The sequence below is a fragment of the Bombyx mori genome, chromosome 6 (assembly GCF_030269925.1).
Source record: "Bombyx mori chromosome 6, ASM3026992v2".
Lineage (NCBI taxonomy): Eukaryota > Metazoa > Arthropoda > Insecta > Lepidoptera > Bombycidae > Bombyx > Bombyx mori.
This window is the reverse complement of record NC_085112.1, coordinates 10,658,051-10,672,354: the sequence shown is the minus strand read 5'-3', so window position 1 is coordinate 10,672,354 and position 14,304 is coordinate 10,658,051. Positions and strand designations below refer to the sequence as shown.

The window sequence follows — 14,304 nt, the reverse complement described above, 5'->3', positions numbered from 1 at the left end:
GTTATAGATAACGAGGTGGGCTGTGAGGTCCATCCATCTAAGCAATAAAAAAAAACCTATTTACCTAAAACCGTTTTGAAAAGATCAAGAGAAAACAAATGGTTTTTGTATTTTAGAATAGTATTTTTGGCTATTTTGTCTTCAATCAGGCAAGAGATACCCAATCACGAGTCTTTTAAAAGTCAAATAGAAACATAAACAATAAAAAGGAAGCTTCGATTCAGTTTTGACTATCGTGTTCTACAATCACCGGATCCAATAAAAGAAAAGAATTTGTGGTACCTATTCCTTTTGAACATTTATTCAGAAGCCCCGGATATTAGCAGTCAGTCACTGGTGATTTACATAAACTGAATGTTATTAATACGGGAAACCGTTTGCGTATTTTGTTGCTATGATAAATGGGAGAGATGTTCCGTTTTAGCGATTCGCTTTGAGAAGGATTTGTGTAATGGCAAAACGACCAAAACGATTCCACATTTTGATTTTTTTATTTTTTTTTATTGCTTAGAATGGTGGACGAGCTCACAGCCTACCTGGTGCTAAGTGGTTACTGGAGCCCATAGACAACTACAACGTAAATGCGCCACCCACCTTGAGATATAAGTCCTAAGGTCTCAGTATAGTTACAGCGGCTGCCCCACCCTTCAAACCAAAACGCATTACTGCTTCACGGCAGAAATAGGCGAGGTGGTGGTACCTACCCATGCTGACTCACAAGAGGTCCTACCACCAGTAATAAAACAAAGTGGTTGTTTTTCAATCACCGCAATCAAAGTGGAAAATCACAATCAATATTATGTTTGAGTTAAAAGAAATGTTAATTCTTTTTCAATAAATTACTAAGGAATTAGTGCCCTGTTTCAATATAATGTTAATTACACCACTTTTTTTAAATAACATGGGCACGTTGTTTGCCTTTTTCTTAAGTATCAACAAGAACTTTAAGTACATTTTATTTTGTAGATTCAATCGAATTCAAGCCAATCGAATCCAATGTATGATGCGTGGTTGTAATCAGTACGTATATGCGCATCCACTAACGTTTATTTCTAAAGTAAGCTACCCTTATTTGTTCGAGAAGGCGATGAAAGACACAGTTTGGATTCTACAAAACATTTTTAATAACACGATTACGATGCAAAGAAAAGCTTTTGCGTCAAAGGGTTGCACGCTAAAAGCGAAAGTCACGATTTATTTCACACATAGAATATTTGATAAGTACCTACAGTCAGTGAGTACAGTCGGCCGCCCAAATCCATTTCTCCGGAGACCGGCCGGCTTTCGAGACCGTTACGGTAAACATTTGACATATTTGTCACCCGCGAAGCACAGTACAATAAGTTTTCAACAGGAATCAGTCAACCCTCCAAAATGTCCCCCGTGTGAGCCACGGACATTATTCACAACTAAGGCTGTCATAGTCGGAGAAGTAAAATGTTTTGGGGTACTTTATCATTTTGGTATGTGGTATTTTAAAAGAACAAATTGATGTTCACACTAAGACAACCATTTTTTATAGTATTTAGGATATATATTTAGGATGGAAGCAATTATTATCATGCAAATTCAATGTTGGTAAATTTATTTAAAAACTAGCTTAAAATTATAATACCATTTTATGACTTGTCTCCTTATCTACGCAAAGCTAAAGCCCTTGTTAAAAATTAAAGATAATTTAGAAATTATGATAATGATAGGCATCGTACAAGTGAATTATAGATTCTCTATGTTCACACTAAGAATAAATGAAGTTGCACACATCTCTTTGACGTGAATTTTTTAGCAAGTGCATAAATTTCTAGACTTATATGCGCTGGTGGCGATATGAATTGAGAATGAGTCGTCAATTGAAAATGATCTTCTGACGTCGAAATTTGGTCTCGTTTAAAGGAAAGCGTTAGTAAAATGAATCATCTTAATTTATTTTTAAAATTGAAAAGAGATGCCTTAATAGCCTTGAAACAGAATAAAAAAAAAAAACTGAATAATAGAGCTAAAATAAAACAAACATTTTTAAGCGTCGTCAAGTATTAACAAATAAAATCGAATATAGCTTATAAACTAGTTTAGTGTTTACGATTTGAGATTAAATTAGTTTAAAATTTTATTTGGAACGCCTACTTACTGCTGATAGAATTATTATTTTCATTGGATTGGTGAACCATCTCACGGCCCATAAACTAATTGCTATAAATTATTGTTCGGCTAGTGGTTGAAATTTAGCGGTGCGGTTCGCATTGCCGTCGTCACTGTTGTCACCAGACGTACTGTGAAAGAGCAAGCCGGTCAGCGGCGTATCGTGTTCCGACCCGGCAGGCTGGTTCTCGGTTTTATTTTATTTTATTTTTATTGCCCGTGTAGGCAGGCAAACATACGGCCCACCTGATGGTGTGTGGTTACCTTCGCCCATGGACTTCAGCAATGCCAGGGGCAGAGCCCAGCCGCTGCCTACCGATTATGATTATGCCTACTGGTATGCCAGATCAACACCATAGTCTAACGGGCCACCGTATCGCGGACATTGGCGTCGTTGGTCGTTGACGATCGCCTCCACGACGCATCGGTCTGCCGTCCTCGGAATAGCATTGCGAGTCTAGTTATAGCGTTGACCGCGGGAATACCCCTACTCTGCCCGGGTTCTGACGCCGGGTGAGAGAGTGCAAGGGGTATCGTTTTGCGGGTAGGGCCCTAATCATATCTTTGGGCCCGCAGTCCGTTCCAACATCTGCGGACCGACAACCCCACACGCCCCCAGGGCGCGGTAACCTCACGGCTGAGGTTCGGCCCCCAGTTCGAAAAAAAAGTAATTGAAATTTACCCATAGCCACTGTCACCTCAAGATTTCTATTTTAGATTCATTGTATTACCGTTACTCTTTTGTTTTGTTATTTACATTTTTTTAATTGAACTTGTAAAGACGGAAAAAAAAAACGCTCCCAAGCAAATTTTTACTCGTAACATTTTAATCAAGCAAAAAAATATCATCGGTTGAGAAACAGAGGTACAGCAAGGTACTATTTTTTCATTTTCTATTTATATACAGATATTAAGCATAGCTTTTCGGTTGAAAAACTGTATAAATTAAAACAAAAAGTAAGAATTCTCCGTATTTCGTGTCTTCGAACTCGACGCTAAATTCACTGTAAATTTGAAATAACCAGTATCCAGTATCCATCCAGTATCCATACTTAATTTTTTCAATCACACGTCAACTCACTTTGGTAAATTGAGTAAATTTTTCTTCTCAATCTCAGAAAATTAATTGTTTGTAAACATTTCTCTGGTCTAGTCACTAGTTAGTTTACCCGAGTGTAGCGTCCCTGGAGAAAACCGTAAATACTTTCTAGGAAAATGAAGTCAGATTTTCTTGGACGTTTTTTCGTGTCAAACTCAATGCCTAAAAGCATCCGACTACGTAAAAATATCCCAGAAGTATTTTAAATTATAAAAGTGGAAAGGTAAGTAAAAAACAGTGTCATTTTTGTTTTATCAATATTCCTAAACAATATCTCGAGGGCTCGAGATCGTAATGCCGCTTATGAATACTAAATAAGACGGGAGCTGGAAATAGCCTGTCGTGAGGTACAATTTACTATAAAAAATGCCAAAAAAAAGTCCCTGCATTCACCAACACTTCAACCAGCTTTGGGTTTGTTTATTCAAGACAGATGAGCTTATATCGCAAGCGGTAAATGTCACTCGCGACCTTTGACTGAATCGGTGATGTAGTAGTAAGTTGTTTTTTTTTTTTTTTTTTGTATTGCCTTTGTAGGCAGACGGGCATACGGCCCACCTGATGGTGAGTGGTTACCGTCGCCCATGGACATCAGCAATGCCAGGGGCAGAGCCAAGTCGCTGCCTACTGTACTGCCGTAGCTTTGACTGTTGCATTGAGGGTCGTAGGTTAGATTCCCACATCAGGCAAACATTTTATTATGAACAAGTTTGTTTGCTCTTTGTCTGGATGTGCATGATCTATAAACATATATAAGTTTGAGTCTCTAGTACCCACCGGTCTTGATACTGGCGGTAGAACCTCTTGTGAGTCCGCACGGGTAGGTACAACCACTCTGCCTATTTCTACCGTGAAGCAGTAATGCGTTTCTGTTTGAAGGGTAGGGCAGCCGTTGTAACTATACTTGAGATCTTAGATCTTATATCTCAAGGTGAGTGGCGCATTTACGACGTAAATGTCTATGGGCCTCGGTAACCACTTAACACCAGGTGGGCTGTGAGTTCTTCCACCCATCTAAACAATAAAAAAAAGAAGATATGTGAAGAATATAAAATTGGTACAAATGAAGCAAGTAAGGTAGTCGATATTAAACAACGGATATTTAGCGTCTGTTCACGTTAGATATAAACTGTTTTCTTCCTCTTTGCTTAGAGAGTAGAAGGAGAATGGTTTTGGAAAACATCTGTCAATTAAATTTAGTGGATGATTTCTGTAGTGTTGTCAATCACTGTACTGTACAATGAATACATTTGAAAATGTCACCGTGCTGTTTTTATTAACCCGTAATGTTGAAAACTTGTTCGAAATTTAATAACACGTGACACCTTACTGAAGTGCTAGTTTGGTTTTTATAACAATTAATAAAGTAATTCAAGCCCATGAAATAATCTGAAATACACTTATAAATTTCTTTCTTCTTCTCCTTCTTCCTAGCGCTTTCCCGGTCTAGTGCCAGGGTCTACTTTCCTACTTAAACCCCTCCACTTTGCCAGGTCTTCGGCATCCTTCTAGGTGAGGTTATTCTTCTCCATATCCGCCTGTACCTTTACTTTTCAATTTCTTTAATTGAATTATATTGAATTTTGTGAAAGATATAGGAAGGAAAAGCATCTAAAGAAACCGATATCCACTAAGATGATGAATGTTTCAGTAACAATTTATCCATAGGATTCATCCAAATGTTCAACATAATTGTATTACCTAAAAATATAAATGATTTGGCTTAGCACCTTGTTCTATGTAAAAACCATTTTATTACTTAATATTTATTATTATTTGAACATAAGATGCTTGCAACTAAATCCTCTTAAGTACTAGTTCACTCTTCGGAGATTAAGCTCGGTTCATTATTATTTAGGTACTAATATTATTCAAACAATTCTATTTGTTGTACCACACACTATAAATACACTTTATATGCTTGGCAAAATGCTCCAAGGGGAGTAATTATTCAAATGACCACCATTATCTCTATTTTATTACTAAAACACTCGCCGAAGCAGAGTTCATGCTCATTTTCTAAAACCGAGTTTTTTTCTAGAATGTCTACGGCACGTTCTTATTCAGAAGTCTTTAGTTCTAGTTTGCTGTGGTCCTTGAATCCTCCTCGAGCAATCCTACCCACCTTAGACAGGTTCATCTTCATTGGCACTAAAACATTCTGATTAAGCGTTGGCTACATTCAAACCCAAAACTCACTCATTTGTTATAGATAAAATGGATAAGGTAGTACAATTATCGATACCATCAAAAGGACAAGTGGCGAACTTTTTATATTGTGATTGAACATACCCCAGTGGCCTATGGATGAAATGAGCTCATCAACTGAACTTCTCTCGTTACCAACAATTTATTGCTGTTGACATACTGACACAGGCTAAAAGCTTCGCTCCGTGGCCACTGGAAATATAATAGCTTTTTCTTTTGTTATCCCGACGTTTGTAATTGTGTTTGATTATTGTTCTAGTTGTGTCTGACTAATGGTTGTCGAACATAGTTTGGCATACCCATAATGCGAATTATCAAATTACATGGATCTTGAAGTACATAAGCTTAAATTAACATAACTGTTTTCAAATTATACCAAAATGCCATGATATATTATGTTTTTAGAAAATTGTATTTAGAAAATAAAAAAAAGATCGAATCGAACCTTGTAAATGTTCTAAATCTTATACTAAAAGTTATCCAAAATTTTGAGCTGTTCGCTAATACTTGTAGTTACTTTAAATCAATCGAAACCGGTTAACGTTGGCAAGATTCCGAAACTTTGTCTTACTGTAGATTTAAAGACATCCCCGCTTACTCTCAGACTCACAAAGGAAGCGGTTGCTAAGTTCTGCCTCCAAAGCAGTTAGGGTATTCGAAGAAATTCAGCAAAATCCCTAAGACTCCGCGAACTAGTTCAATTCAGTGATAAAATAAACTGTTATACAAATCAAAGTTTTAAAAGTAAAATTGAAAAAATCAACTATACTGGTTTAGAATTGAGGACACAAATTCCTACGCGAAATCTATTTGCTGTCAAAGGTATCCTGTCTACTATGGAGCCATAGTAATATCCCAATAGAAGCATTAAATCCATTAGTTCTATGCGCTCTGATGAACACATTTTCAAAATAATATCGCACTAAAGAAACTTAACCAGAAAAATAATCATTAATTAAAACGGGGCATCCCGATTAATGAACTGCGAATAGTGTAGAAAGCGGGGAAAGAACAAAGATTAAATTCGCGCATTGGGATTACTAAAATAGAGTAATCGCCGTCTCTGGTTGTCGAGTCAGGAGAAATTGCGCCCACGAGAGCGGCCGCCTCAAACAGTTCTACATTAAGCCTTTGTTGTGTTGTTATAAAATAGGAAGGAGGAGAATTATTTGGGCTGAGGTAAATTGTTCTACGCTTGTTTTATGTCGATCTTATACTATACTTATACACTTTTTATTTGTTCACGGTATCAATATAGACAGTGGTTATAATGCTACCCCTGCTTGTGCCATTGTCAACGTAAATTCATTGTTATTTAATACAGATCGCGAATAACTAATAAACACAAATCGAAGATACAAAAAATACGTTAAGGATCTTGTTTACTGTAACACAGTATTCCAAGTCGGGGTCAATATATTTGATAGAGATATTCGACATGGCTATTGTTTTCAGAAAAATTGAAAACATTTTGATATTGACAAACATAAATTGGAAACAACTCTGTTTCGAAATTGTGATCTCTCGGACAAGCAGCCCATTCTATATGCCCGTTGAGGCAGAAACACGTAGACATAAAAAACAAAAAGGACTTATTTTCATTTAACTCTTATCTATATTTATCTTCATTTATCCCTTCATTTTTTATTACTTACGGTAGGGAATGTTGTGAAACAGCACTAGTAGGTACAACTTTTCCACCTATTTTTGCCGTGAAGTAGTCGTGCATTCTGGTTTGAATGACTTGGCCAGCTATTGCACCTTAGAATTCAAGTTTAAGCTGTCTCAAGATGGGAGGCGGCATTCACATTGTGATGTCCATATACTCCGGTAACCATCAATAGCAGGTGGGCCGTGAGCTCGTTCAATCATGTACGCGATAAAAAAATAAAAATACAAGATTTTTCCGCCTTTTTATTCGTCAAGAGTGACTATTTTCGCCTAGACCATTAAAAGTTTTTTTGAGTTGGATAACGATCTTTACATCAAATTCAGAGCCGAAAATCAGTTAAAATAAGTCGGAATTCTCGCGCGCCGTTGAATTGGAGAGCCATGTTTAACTTCGCTTGAAGTTTCAGGTAAACTTTGTAGCAGAAATAGTCGGGTGTGCTGTAGCTACGTGTGTGTGTGTGTGTGTGTGACGAAGCACGGACAACTGTGGCGTTTAACTGCGACATATATCTTTGAAATAGCACTAAATAAGGTCCACGAATTGCAGGTCAGAGGAAGTTCAGTGCTTACGTTCACAAATGTCAATTCAATTTATATTTCTTGTGTTTATTAATTAAAAAAGATGTGTGGTATCGTGGGACATCGGATAGGAACGAAGTTCCATATTATAAAAGTATTAATTTTAAGTTCTATTCGAGGTATAAAGAAAATAATTATTCGGGTATACATTTTTTATTATAATTTCTTTATTGATAAAGATAAAAATCAAAGATAAAAGTCAACCACTCCGCAGTGTAATGGAGCAGCCTCGCCCGTGGGGAACAGCCTGCATATAACGGTGTCCCGCTACGCCAGGTAGGTATGATTTAGCAAGAGAAATACGAGAACGCCTCATCAACTGTGTAAAATCTCGTCACCGCGATTCACGAATTGTTGAATTTACGTGCAGCGACATATGTTGATAACAAACTAAATAGAGAAAAAAATCTTACGTTACGGACGTTTTTTCCCGGTTAGGGTACCCCTCCGCATCGTCCCATAAGGAACTTCGTTCCAAAAAACATGAAGAATGAAATTGCAACTTAGTGAATTGATTTTGGATTAGGTAACGGTCTCACGTATATCCCTCAAAATTTCTTCCAGACACACAAAAAAAAAAGAAATAAACAGCCTCCCGGGTCGAAAGTGTGATACACAGCAGTTCCACGGAACTGCTATCAGGCAGCGCCCTAGATTCTGCTAAAGGTTCGCGTGGCCCCGCACCCTCGGTTGCCACGTAACCTTCAACGAGGATGAAGTTTGGCAGCCTAGTACAAGTGTCGAAGTCAAGCGAAAGCCCTTTTCAGATTCCGGCTCGGCTACAACGGATCGGTAGAGGGATGAGTTCTCACTTTCTCGTTTCGTTGCCTCCTTCTGCAAGATTGTGGGCTCGCAGCGAGATGGTGAACTCGCAGATGTCGAACATCTCCTTCCAGGTTTCGACGCGGCCAAGCAACGTAGTCATAACGTCGACTGCGATAAGTCTGGGCCTCTTTTGCGACAAGGGTATAGCGCTGCCCCAGTTGTGACGCGGCTTTCCCTTGTCGTGAAGTTCAAAGCGCCACGCAAAATCGGTGCCGAGTGCCTTCGCCTCCAAATCCCAAATAGGGTTGTCGGCGAGATTGCATGCAGCGGGGAGTTGAAATGGCGGGATGTGAAAGTAGTTGTATGAAGTAAAAATAAATAAAAACTGTAGAGACTGCTTTAATAAGTTTGAATTTCATTACATAACATTTAATAATGTTTAATACATCAGAAGCATTTCAGGTCTGATCACTAAGAACGCCCATAAAATAAATTCACGACTCTCTTGAATTTTAGCTTGATTATTATCTTAACTTCGGAAAGTTACGTTCTTCTGGATGTTTCATCAAAAATATAAGTCAATATAATGTAATGTATTGTTCAATAATTCATCGGAGCGGCAACATCGACATTGAAATTCACGGAAAAGTCAGCAAATATTGATGTTCGATTTCCCCTATTCAACCTTTTGCATAATTGGAGCGAGTAATCCATCTCCGCCAATACATATCGTTCCAATATTAGGGCCATGAAATAAAACATTGACTCGCATACGGAACGATATTTGCTTTAGAACGAAGGAGTATTCAAATATTGGTTTTTGGAGCTTTCATTAGAACGAAACATTAGATATTGTGTATCAGATTTGAGGAAACTGAATACTTATAAAGACACTGAAACTAGTTCAGTAGATACTAGAAAACTATATTTATGTGCATGTTATTTTTAGAGAAAACCATTATTTTTCCTGTCATATTCTGTGGAATTTAGTAATAATGAAATTCGACTATAAATAAGCCAAATTATAACTTTAATTAAATCAAATATTATACTTATTACTGGTGGTAGGACCTCTTGAGTCCGCGCGGGTAGGTCCCACTGCCCTGCCTATTTCTACCGTGAAGCAGTAATGCGTTTCGGTCTGAAGGGTAGGGCAGCCGTTGTAACTATACTGAGATCTTAGAACTTATATCTCAAGGTGGGTGGCGCATTTACGTTGTAGATGTCTATGGGCTCCAATAACCACTTAACACCAGGTGGGCTGTGAACTCGTCCACCCATCTAAATAATAAAAAAAAAATTAAAAATATATGGGATTAATATCAATTACTATAGATTAATTAAATAGAATCTTAACATCGACACATTTAGATTATCATTTGCCTTTTTCTCGTGTTTGTAACGGAGGATACTGTTTCATTATTTTTTAATTAAACCGAAACTAACTTATGCACTCAACACGCCACAAAAACTCGTTAACATATCAAAATCGCCTGTACCATAATGTTCAATTGAAATAGAAATTATACGCAGCTGTCGCGACCTGAATGTGTGGCCTGAATCGGTTAAGTGATGTATGCTATGTACGTATTAAAATCGAGTCTATTAAAGAGCATTCAACAAGATTATTGAACTAGGATTACTCTTTAATATTAGTTTTCTGCAAGAGTTCTCTGAGGAATTGTTCGAGATGATACCATCGTCTCGTCTTTACCATCGCACCGCCCGACATCGGAGTAGAGTTCATCCATACTACCTGGAGCCACTACGTTCATCCACAGTGCGTTTCCAGAGATATTTTTTGTCAAGTACCATCATGGCTTTGGATTGAGCTCCCTTCCACGGTGTGTTCCAAGCGCTTTGACATATCCTTCATCAAACGTGGCTTGTGGAGAGTATTAAACAGTAGGCAGCGGTTTGGCTCTGCACCTGGCATTGCTGACGTCCATGATCGACGATAACCACTCACCATCAGGTGGGCCGTATGCTCAGCTGCATACACGGGCAATAAAAAAAAGGTTAAAGAGGAAAGAGTTTATAAAACGCTCCTCCTCCTTGCGTCGTATTCCTCAATGCTGAGGGCTCTGAAAACCCTTCTGTATCACTTTCTAGCAGAGTACAATTAAAATTATTTTCATTATACAGCAGAATATTAATTTCAGGTGAAACAATAAGTACTCTTAGTCGAATTTACATGAACATGTACCTAGTTGGGAGCATTTTAACTACAAGTCATTTAGTTAGAAATTAGATCTTTAGATGCGACAATAAAAAAAAACAGAGGCTTGGAAGCTAACCAATGTAATGAATACATTGATTAATTAACACACGCGAACGTTAGAACAATAATGGCACGCGCAATACGTTGTAATGTAAATCGAATACAATCCTTTGTGAACGATAATGAGTCTTCGTCTTGAAACTGAATGCGACCGCTTTAAACAGACCTCCTCGCGTCTTACATTATGCATTACATTTGTAAAGCGAATTGATACTTGTACGAATTTAGAGGTTCTAACTGAAATGGCTAGTCAAAATAACAGCAGTCGACATAGACCTCTAAGCGGTAGTTAATGGGTCAATTACGTGAAACGACACGAGGGAATGTTCAAGAATACTTGAACAATCCTAATAAGTGAGTTAGCTTCTTTAGGTTTTCAGTGACGAATTTCTAACAAAGATGATGAAGCAATTGTATATGTACATGTGTGTGTATATAACCAAAGTGTTTGTTTTATTATAGAAATATAAATAAATGGTCGTGAGTCATTAAGCTCAGTATAAATCTGACTGACTACACATACTTCACGAAAATCTACAATTAGCCACCGACCTGTTTATGCCACAAAACTGTCATGTATTTTAGATACAAATCTTATAAATCACAAGACATTTATGAGAAATGGTTTCTTCGGTCCTTGGACTCTGCTTAACACATTTAATTATCAAAATAAACGAAGTAACACTTTAGTTGAATGCACTTATTTTATGCACAATACCGAAAATAGTTTGGACTAAATAAATTAATTAATCTATACTAATGTATAAATCTACAGTGGTTTTTACGAATGTTCCGTTATAACTACTGAACCATGCATCCGATTGACTTGAAACTTGGTATCCATTTAGAAAATACATGTACTTAATAGATAGGCCAATATTTATATGAGTGTTGGACTCCCTAATAATAATGACAATAAATAATAATGTTAACTTTAAATGCCCAGCGAAGCGGGCAAGTAAAGATAAGAGAAATTTTAGCCAAAGGAATTGAGACTTTTTGTTAATGGTAGTAGAGAAATAAAACCCTTATCAAATCATCATCTACGGGAATTTGCTCAAGAACAGATAGATCTCCCTAGGTTAGACTATAGTTGGGTAGAAAAATGTGCGTGAGGGATAAACCAAGAGTACATTACAGTCAGATCGGGCACCGTTCCGAAAATGAGGCCGATTCTCCTCGTCACCAATTCTGAATTCGAAAATCAGTGCGCCTTACCAGTCATGATATATGGGTCCAAGGCAAGGACTAGCTTTTAAAAAAAAAGGCTAATAAGACACTTCAAGGTGACTCAGTGAGCTTTAGAACGAGTATGCTTAGGTTTCTTCTAAGGACGAAATCCGAAATAAGGTTATGAGACAGAACTAAAATCACCGAGGTAGCTTATAGAATTAATGCATTGGGCTGGCCACGTGAACTGCCATATTCAGTAGCGTCTATATCCACCAAAGGTCGAGTGTGAGCTGTCGACGGTGATGATGATATTCAACTTTATGACCAAGCAGTGGCATTCACGTTGTTAATCTAAAGGCTCCTGTAATCACTTCATATTAGGTTAGTCTTGAGGTCGTCTATTCAACCGGCGCAATAAAAATTGAGCGTGTGTTCATCGGCTTGCGAGAGTAATAAATTTTTCTGATAAACTTTCAGTGTGATCGTATACTACTGCGTACCAAAAGAATTTCAATGTCATAAAATATGATTTAACGTTGAAAATCGTAAAGCATCGACTCGTAAAGCAATGTTCGGAGTGACAGACTCCATTAAAATTTCGCTTCGTCACATCTGCAGTAAACGTATCGTCACTCAACATTTTCTGTGAGGTATTAAGTAGGTACTCGAAGATATATTACTATTTTAAATTATATTAATTTATTAGCAATAAAGAACTTTGCTTATAGCAGGAAGCTTTTACGCTTCAATATTATCTTGGTGAATTTGGAATACTTAGGTATTAGTAACATAGTTATGTTTTTAATTTTTTTAACGAAATGCGTATCTATGCTAATATTGTAAAGAGGAAATATTTGTTTGTTTGTTTGTATTGAATAGGCTCCGAAACTACTGAACCGATTTGAAAAATTCTTTCACTGTTTGGAAGCTACACTATTCCCGAGTGACATAGGCTATAATCTTTTTTGAAAAAAAAAATTTGGGATCCTTACTAAAACTCTAATAATGCAACCCAAGGTGTAAAAAAATTACCTAAAATATTCTTTACATAGCGTGCCCTGTGAAAACTATTGATGATAGAATAAAATAATGTACTACGATTTTGTAGAACACATTATTATTTACAAAAAGTGTCGCGATAGTATCTTTTTAACTTTTATAGTTATAATGCAATAAGCGTTCTTTTATTTAAAAAAATAAAACAACGTCAAATATCGTTGAAATTTTTGTTAAAGCCCCGAGCGGAGCCGGAGCGAGCCGCTAGTTACTTATATTACAATTTTAAATCATATTAATTTATTAGCAATAAAGAACTTGGCTTATACGAGGAAACTTTTATGCTTCAGTATTATCTAGGTGGATTTGGCATACTTAGGTATTAGTAACAGAGTTATGTTTTTAAGCTGAGCAAGCAACGCGGTTATGCCATTATGAAATGCGTGCGGTAGGCAGCGGCTTGGCTCGGTAGGCAGCGGCTTGGTATTGCCCCTGGCATTGCTGAAGTCCATGGGCGACGGTAACTACTCACCATCAGGTGGGCCGTATGCTCGTTTGTCTACATGGGCAATAAATTTTTTTTAGAATAAACTCGGGAATGACTTCCGTGATGGAAAAATAAGCGCATGGGTGTAAAATCGAACTCGAAAAAAGATTAATTTTCGTCAATACTGGTGTTGTGAGCCCTCCCGGGAGGTACCGCCGCCTACCTTATTTCTGACTCGAAGCAGTAATTCGTTCTCGTATAAACACGATAACACTATAACACAGCTGAGAGTGAAAGTCTCTTGATGGGTAATGGCATGCACGTTGTGATATATGTATGTATGTGTATGGGCCCCAATAACTGCACCAGGTGAACCGTGAGCTCGATTTTTTGTTCAAGCATGAAAAAGCAGGGATTCAAATGTATAAGAAATAAAATGTATAAAACATGTATGCTAAGAAACTTTTAAGATATTGCATAGCTTTGCTTTGCTTTGCGGGCTCTGAGCGCGGCGACCGAATCAAGAAATTCCGTAATCAAAATAAAACCTAACACCCCCACTCTGCCTACCATGTAGCTCGCGTTCAACACAATCACACGTTGCGCTTGTGTAGTGTTTGTGAATAAGCGCGCGGCGTGACGTCGCACTGCATGCGCATCATGAAAAGTCTGCCCATCTCTCTCTCGCGCGGTGTAGCTTATGAGCGTGAAGGGGACAGTTAATGTTTTGCTTTTGTTAATGTTATAAACATTGTACAGCGTGGTACACAATATAGCGTGGTCTTATTTTATTATTGCTTTAATATTCAATTATTATTGTCTAATTATAATTGCATAAGTTGATAAAAATGTTATGTAATAGCTTTACCGCGGCAGTCCCCGAGTGCCACACATGTTTCATAATAA

The 14,304-nt window shown here is 37.5% G+C and overlaps 1 protein-coding gene across 1 annotated transcript in view; it reads right to left on the bottom strand.

The window, feature by feature from the left end:
- Nucleotides 1-14,304, bottom strand: part of LOC101741207 (suppressor of lurcher protein 1) — a 338,026-nt gene that overhangs the window by 133,893 nt on the left and 189,829 nt on the right. The gene's annotated exons all lie outside the window — the stretch shown is intronic.